The following is a 7234-nucleotide window of genomic DNA, read 5'->3' as shown; positions in this document are numbered from 1 at the left end:
GCTCGCTCGAGTCGGCTGGTGCTATTACATGCACAGACAGAATACACTGCTGAAACGGCGATTTAAAGTGTTTACATGTAATCATTCAAAATTGCCTTGAAAACCAGGTTTTAATCAGCGTATGCTTACTTCGATTATGACCCATGTGACGATTTTAAGATAAGCAAAGTAAGGTGTTTACATGACTAATGTCATGCTCTGCCTACTGCCCTAAGCAGTTTAGTATGAATTTGTCAACCGTACCGACTCCTTCAGGGACTGGCAGATTGCTATCATAAAAAAACTACTTCTGCCTAGTTATTCCTGAGGATCTTGAGTGAGTCATTCAGCTGGTTACTTTGGAAACTGCTGTTTGAAGCACGTCTGCATCTCAATCTGACTCCACAACTTCTGCATCGGACCGAACATCAGAATGTCTGACTTCCTTAGCTTTGTGTGATTCCATTCTCACAGTAGGACTACAGTATGTTGATACTGATGTCTTCCCACAAGATGGCGGGAAATATGAGGATTCTTTGACCCGCCGTTTGTCTTCAAATGACACCTTATTCGCTATAGTGCACTAATATTAAATGACCCCATTCCCCATATAGTGCACTAAGTGGAGGGGCAATAGCCTAGGTTTAGGTTGACAGTGGAGATTAGCCAGGGCTATAATCCCTGTAGCCTAATGAAGTTGTGTTTCCATGGCTACTGGAAGGAAAGGATGGTGATGCCCAATTATCCATCGTGTTTTTGTTTTTTTTTTGGGGGGGGGGGGGGGGGTTTCCCTGTGTATTTGGGACTCATTCCTTTTCCTTCTATATTGCCGTCTCCTCTACCCATTACCATTCTTTCACTTAGAGAGGATAAGGGGGAGGGGAAGTGAGATAGAACAGTCACATCCAACAGGCCTGACAAATGCCTGACTTGAGCAGGGTGAGCTGGGAAATGATTTATACTGCAGGAAAAGGGGTAGGAAGGGTGTAGAGGAAGGGGGATATGATGAGTGAGAAAGGAGAGGGTGAATGCCATAGAGAGGAGAAGAGGTAGATGGGGAGAGGCAGAAAGGCTAAGTGTTTAGGGAGGAGAACCTAGGAGGATTACATCAACTGTGCTGACTTTATTAAGCTGCAGAGTTGTTACTTTTTGTCTACTGCTGCTGAGCCACTGCTCTCCTGTCTTTCTCTCTCTGAGACACGGAGGTCTGATTTGGAGGGAACTGTCCTACCTTCAGGCTGCTGCTGGCATGGTCTTCTCTCCTAGAGGTCCAGGGTGTCTTACCCTGTCTTTGTCATGGGCATGTCTGTTGTGAGAGTCCCCCTGTCAGCTCCAGCATCGGGCTACTAGGGTCAGATCAGCCGGATGGGTCTGAGACCATAAGACCTTCCTGACCCTGCTGTATGTTTGTGTTAGTTAGAAAAATGAATTTAAGTATCACTCCAAAACAATCATGTTACAAGCGTCATCTATAATACATGACATCTATGCATAAACAAAGTACAGTGGATAAAAGGACGATAGGATGGCTTTGGCGCAGGCATTTACACTAAGGCATGAGCTTCAGTTTCAATGGAACCATCGTTACATAAAGTACAAACGCGTTAATCTAGGGGAGTGTTTGTGCATCAACCAGACTCGAGCGCGAGGGGTCACTCCACATCTACATTTTGCAAAAGAGCTTCGATATTGCTGGGATAAAACGGTAAGTACATAAGGTTATATCCCCAAAGTGCATTTAAAAAGGCAGTAGGTGTGCAGTTTGTTACTTTCAGGTACATTTAGCAGTTACCACTTTAGTTCATTGCGCTCTGAAAGTGCTCATTCAAAAGCATTACTGTCACTTCTAGGATATACTCTATCAGTGAGCTGAGTCATGGTTAGAGTTAAAGGCTTTGACGTGGTGTATAAATACACCTTTACTTAGATGCTCATTTGGAATGCTGCAAAATCTCGACCAATTAAAGGAAAATGCATAGCCACTGGTGATGCAATATAGTTTTCAAGCCCATATCGCCTTGAATAGTAGCATGAATAGTGCATTCGGAAAGTATTCAGACCCCTTGACTTTTTCCACATTTTGTTACATTAAAGCCTTGTTCTAAAATGGATTACATAGTTTTTTTCCCCCACCTCATCAATCTACACACAATACCCCATAATGACAAAGCAAAAACAGGTTTAGAATCTCAAAGATATTATAATAATGCCAATGTATGCTTGTCCCAACCAAGCATCTGAGCTAACTGGCTAAAGTTGGCTAGCTGGCTAGCTAGCTACTTCCAGACACAAATGAGAGAACACCTCACTCTGACCATTTTACTCACCGTAGCAGAGCTGGTTAGGCTGTTTACATGTTATCTAGAGCTTTCTTGACTAACTGAAAACTTAGCAAAAAAAGAAACGTCCTCTCACTGTCAACTGCATTTATTTTCGGCAAGCTTAACATATAAATATTTGTATGAACATAAGATTCAACAACTGAGACATAAGTTCCACAGACATGTGACTAACAGAAATGGAATAATGTGTCCCTGAACAAAGGGGGGTCAAAATCAAAATTAACAGTCAGTATCTGGTGTGGCCACCAGTTGCATTAAGTACTGCAGTGCATCTCCACCTCATGGACAGCACCAGATTTGCCAGTTCTTGCTGTGAGATGTTACCCCACTCTTCCACCAAGGCACCTGCAAGTTCCCGGACATTTCTGGGGCAAATGGCCCTAGCCCTCACCCTCTGATCCAACAGGTCCCAGACGTGCTCAATAGGATTGAGATCCGGGCTCTTCACTGGCCATGGCAGAACACTGACATTCCTGTCTTGCAGGAAATCACGCACAGAACGAGCAGTATGGCTGGTGGCATTGTCATGCTGTAGGGTCATGTCAGGATGAGCCTGCAGGAAGGATACCACATGGAGGAGGATGTCTTCCCTGTAATGCACAGCGTTAAGATTGCCTGCAATGACGACAAGCTCAGTCCGATGATGCTGTGACACCACCCCAGACCATGACGGACCCTCCACCTCCAAATCGATCCCGCTCCAGAGTACAGGCCTCGGTGTAACGCTCATTCCTTCGACGATAAACGTGAATCCGACTATCACCCCTGGTGAGACAAAACTGCGACTCTGCAGCAGACGCTCTCTACTTGGACCTTCCAGCACAGCACATTGTCGTTGTGTACACCCAGGTACTTGGGGTCAAACACCATTAAGATTGAGATGGTTCTCATCACACCACTTGGCTAACTTTTGAATCTCTGACCTGTACACAGTAGTTTCAGCATCTTTATACATCAGACCAAAAATGGTGGTATCATCAAAAAAGTTGACAATATAATTATCAGGATTACTCTAGTGCATTCGTTTGTGTAGTGTGAATAAAATTGGTGAACTCACACAACCCTGTGGGGCCCCTGTGCTAATGTCTCTAGCCTCAGAGGGTACTGTTAACTCTAACCTGCTGAGTACAGCTAGTCAGAAATGAGTGGTACCACCTTATGCATAGGGGTTGACGCCCATCCGCTTTAACTGGCTGAGTAGGACGTGGCTGTATTGAACGTGGAAATCAATAAATAACAGTCTAGCATAAGCCTTGGGGTTTTCCAGATGCTTAACAATGAGATGCACTATGGTGTTGATTGCATCATGAGTCTCATGACTTTACTTATAGACCCTTAATCAATTTGCTAAACACGGTTCACATCTGAACGAAGCTCGCACACCATTATCTTTTCAAAACACTGGGCGTCAGGGCAACAGGTCTAGTCATAATATTTTTGGACAAAGCTTTTTGGGGACTGGAGTGATAAGGGCCTTTTTCCACAGAGATGGGACAGTATGGGAGTCTACAGACCTCTGAAAGATAGGGCACCAAGCCAGAGTCAGTTCCTCTGTGTATGTTTTTAGAAGAAAAGCAGAGATGCCATCAGGACCTGTTGCCTTATTCATACAGGTGTGCTTGAAGACTCCAGTGACAACTATAGGGTTGATTTCCAACCTACGAACACAACCATCAATAACAATGGAGTCAATCACATTATCACACTCAACAGAGAAGACATATACATCAAATCTTGCATGCAAAAACATGTAATTAACTGGCTTTGGTCAGCTCATCTGGTGTGTGCAAGGATTTTTTTTGCAGGTTCATGTTGGTGATTGTTCTCCCACAGTTTTTTGGAGTTCGTTGTAAGGAAATGTTTTTCATTGATTCCTTGTGTTGTTTCCTTATCTGACTGAGCTTTTGGTTGAGCTCCTTTTGCACACATTTCAGTTGTTGTTGGTCCTTGTTTTTGAATGTTTGCCTCTTGTGGCTGAAACAGTCCTTTACCTCCATTGGGATGAACGGTTTGTTGTTTGGGTATGCCTTTGTTTGCTTTAGGTCACCGGTTACTTTGTGGGCTAAACATGAATTAATTTTTTTGCAATGGGAAGTAATAGTAGTACATTTCAATTAGGAAATGCTTAATGGTGTTTTTTTGTTGTATTCTTATGATTGAGACCTACTGGCTTATTATGTCAGAGTTTATGGACTGCTTATCCTAAAGCATCATGCTGTGTGTGACTGCCGTTTTACATCGGCCCTATGCAGTTGTGTAGTGGTGCCCGAGTCATCACAGAAATGTATGCTGTCTGTGACAATCAGTGTTGACTTGTGCACGTCTAATTCATGAAAAATGTCCCAATCTGTACATAAAATACATCCCTTAAGTGATTCTATGCTATCCTCAGTCCACACATTTCACAAGGGGTTTACTGCTGTAAGGTAGGTTGGAAGGATCTGGACAGTGTTGTGATCAGAGTTCATCACAATTTTCCATGAAGAAAAATTGTTGGAGAAAGTATTTATCATTTTGTTGCAATGTTTTAAACCATGTCCAATATTTGATTGGCAATAAAAAAAAGCCTCATGTTGATCACATTACTGCTGAGATAGTCATGCTGCGTGCACTGTGCAGCTCCACAATAATCCAAATGGTGGCAGCCTAAACCACAAATGAATGTTTTGCATGAACATTTTTTCTAGTTACTTGCAATATGGCAGGATTGGGATTTTAGGCTGCCATCCTTCGGATTATGTTGGAACTTCATGAACTCGTTAGTAGTAGGCTTGTATTATAACTGTAGATTAGTTGGGGGGGGGCACCAAACACGCTTGAAAATCATGATTTTATAATAATTGTGGTAATAAATCACAGATTCCAAGGTCAATTAGCTACAGGACAATATTTCTACCTAATTAATTACACAAAAACAAGTACACCCCCTCCAACACCCCTGAAGTAACAACACTTCACAATTTTACACACATGTACATACCAGCATACAATCCTTTCTTCAAATAAATATTCACAATGTTTCCGAGTTATATTGCACAGTACTAGGATGTTAGTCCATCCATAAAGATTAGAAATTAAACAAAATTAAACTGTAGGTGCAAACCTGTCTATGACTTCACTCTTTCCCAAGCGTGTTAGTATGTATATCTTTGTCAATTATCATGATGCATTCTATCTTGAGTCATTGGTCTCCTAAGCCAAGTATGCAGTGGTGTAAAAATACTTTAAAGTACTACTTAAGTCGTTTTTGGGGGTATCTGTACTTTGCTTACCTATTTATACTTTTGACAACTTTTACTTCACTACATTCCTAAAGAAAATTCTGTACTTTTTACTCCATACATTTTCCCTGACACCCAAAAGTACTCTTTACATTTTGATTGCTTAGCAAGACAGAAAATGCTCAAATTTGCAAATTTGCACACTTATCAAGAGAACATCCCTGGTCATCCCTACTGCCTCTGATCTGGCGGACTCACTAAACACAAATGCTTTGTTTTTAAATGATGTTTGAATGTTGGAGTGTGACCCTGGCTATCCGTAGATAAATAAAAAAACAAGAAAATTGTGCTGTATGGCCATATATAAGGAATTTTTAATTATTCATACTTTTACTTTTGATACTTAAGTATATTTTAGCAACTACATTTACTTTTGATACCGAAGTATATTTATAACCAAATACTTTGACTTTACTCAAGTAGTATTTCACTGGGTGACTTTTACTTGAGTAATTTTCTATTAAGATATCTTTACTTTTATTCAAGTATGAGAATTGAGTACTTTTTCCACTAGTGCAGGTATGTAGACGTCTTAATGCACTGAAAGATCTCTCACAGATGCTAACTGGCATGGTCAGCGCGACCTGTATGATTACCTTCAGTGATGGGAACATATCAGGGTCTAACAATTTATACACACAGGACATGTCAGAAGTGGCATCTTTCTTTTTTTGAGAGATAATGTTTAGCAGGGACTTCTTCCTCTGGCTTGAGAGGAATATGCCATGTTTGTCTTGTGTGGAGCCTCCCCTCTCTCTATGTTCTCCCTTGTTCTCACTCTGTCCTGTCTGCTCCCCTCTCTTCCTTGCTGTCTGAAGTTCTGCTTTCTTGGATCTCCTATATTATTACAGAGACAGCATAGTACCTTAGCAATATGGAGAATTCTAAACAGACAAACACACATAAGAAATATACACACGCACACATACACACACAATATGAACAACAGGCAAATCATGTTTACCTGAATTGAGCTAAAGGTAAAATCTGGGATAATTTCTGTTCCTTAATGATATTAGCAGTTCACTCAATCTTTGTTTTTGTGCATATTTGGACAGTACTTGATTAGACAGTAATTGGTTAGTTAGTGATACTTTGTCGGGTGGTAACAGAGCTCCAGCAGTTGGATTCAATGTCCAGATAGCTGATCAATAACTGTTCTGTCAAAACCCTGCTCATAAAATCTCCTAGGTTGCTAATGAAGCAGCACTGCTAGCTAGACTGGGTAGTCCCTCACATTAGTTAGTTAGCTTAACATTATCTGTCATTGCAGCTTTTGAGTCAACATGTTGAAATGTAAGTTACTCAAATCTGGCTTTACTGTGAGGTCAATAACATCATCTTGGGCTAACAAAATGTGCTGTAGTAAAAACAAGCTAACAAAGTTTACCTCCGATTCTCCTTCTCATCTTTGCACTCTCTCCCTCAGAGAATGAACAGTTGCCCGTGAGCATCATAAAAAATGTTTTTTGGGACAAATCAAAAATGACTTTGGAAAACCACTTTGACCCTGCAGAAATGCTGGTTTTAGGCAGCACTAAAAAGGCAGGGCAGGCCAGGCCTCATGTTTGGAGTATTCATTGCAGTGTGTAATGCAGTGTAGCCTAGCTTGTTTTATACCCTCCCAGCAGG

This window comes from Salmo salar, chromosome 11, assembly GCF_965601325.2.
Source record: "Salmo salar chromosome 11, fSalSal1, whole genome shotgun sequence".
Taxonomy (NCBI): Eukaryota; Metazoa; Chordata; class Actinopteri; order Salmoniformes; family Salmonidae; genus Salmo; species Salmo salar.
The sequence above is the reverse complement of the archived record's forward strand: the minus strand, read 5'-3'. Positions refer to the sequence as shown.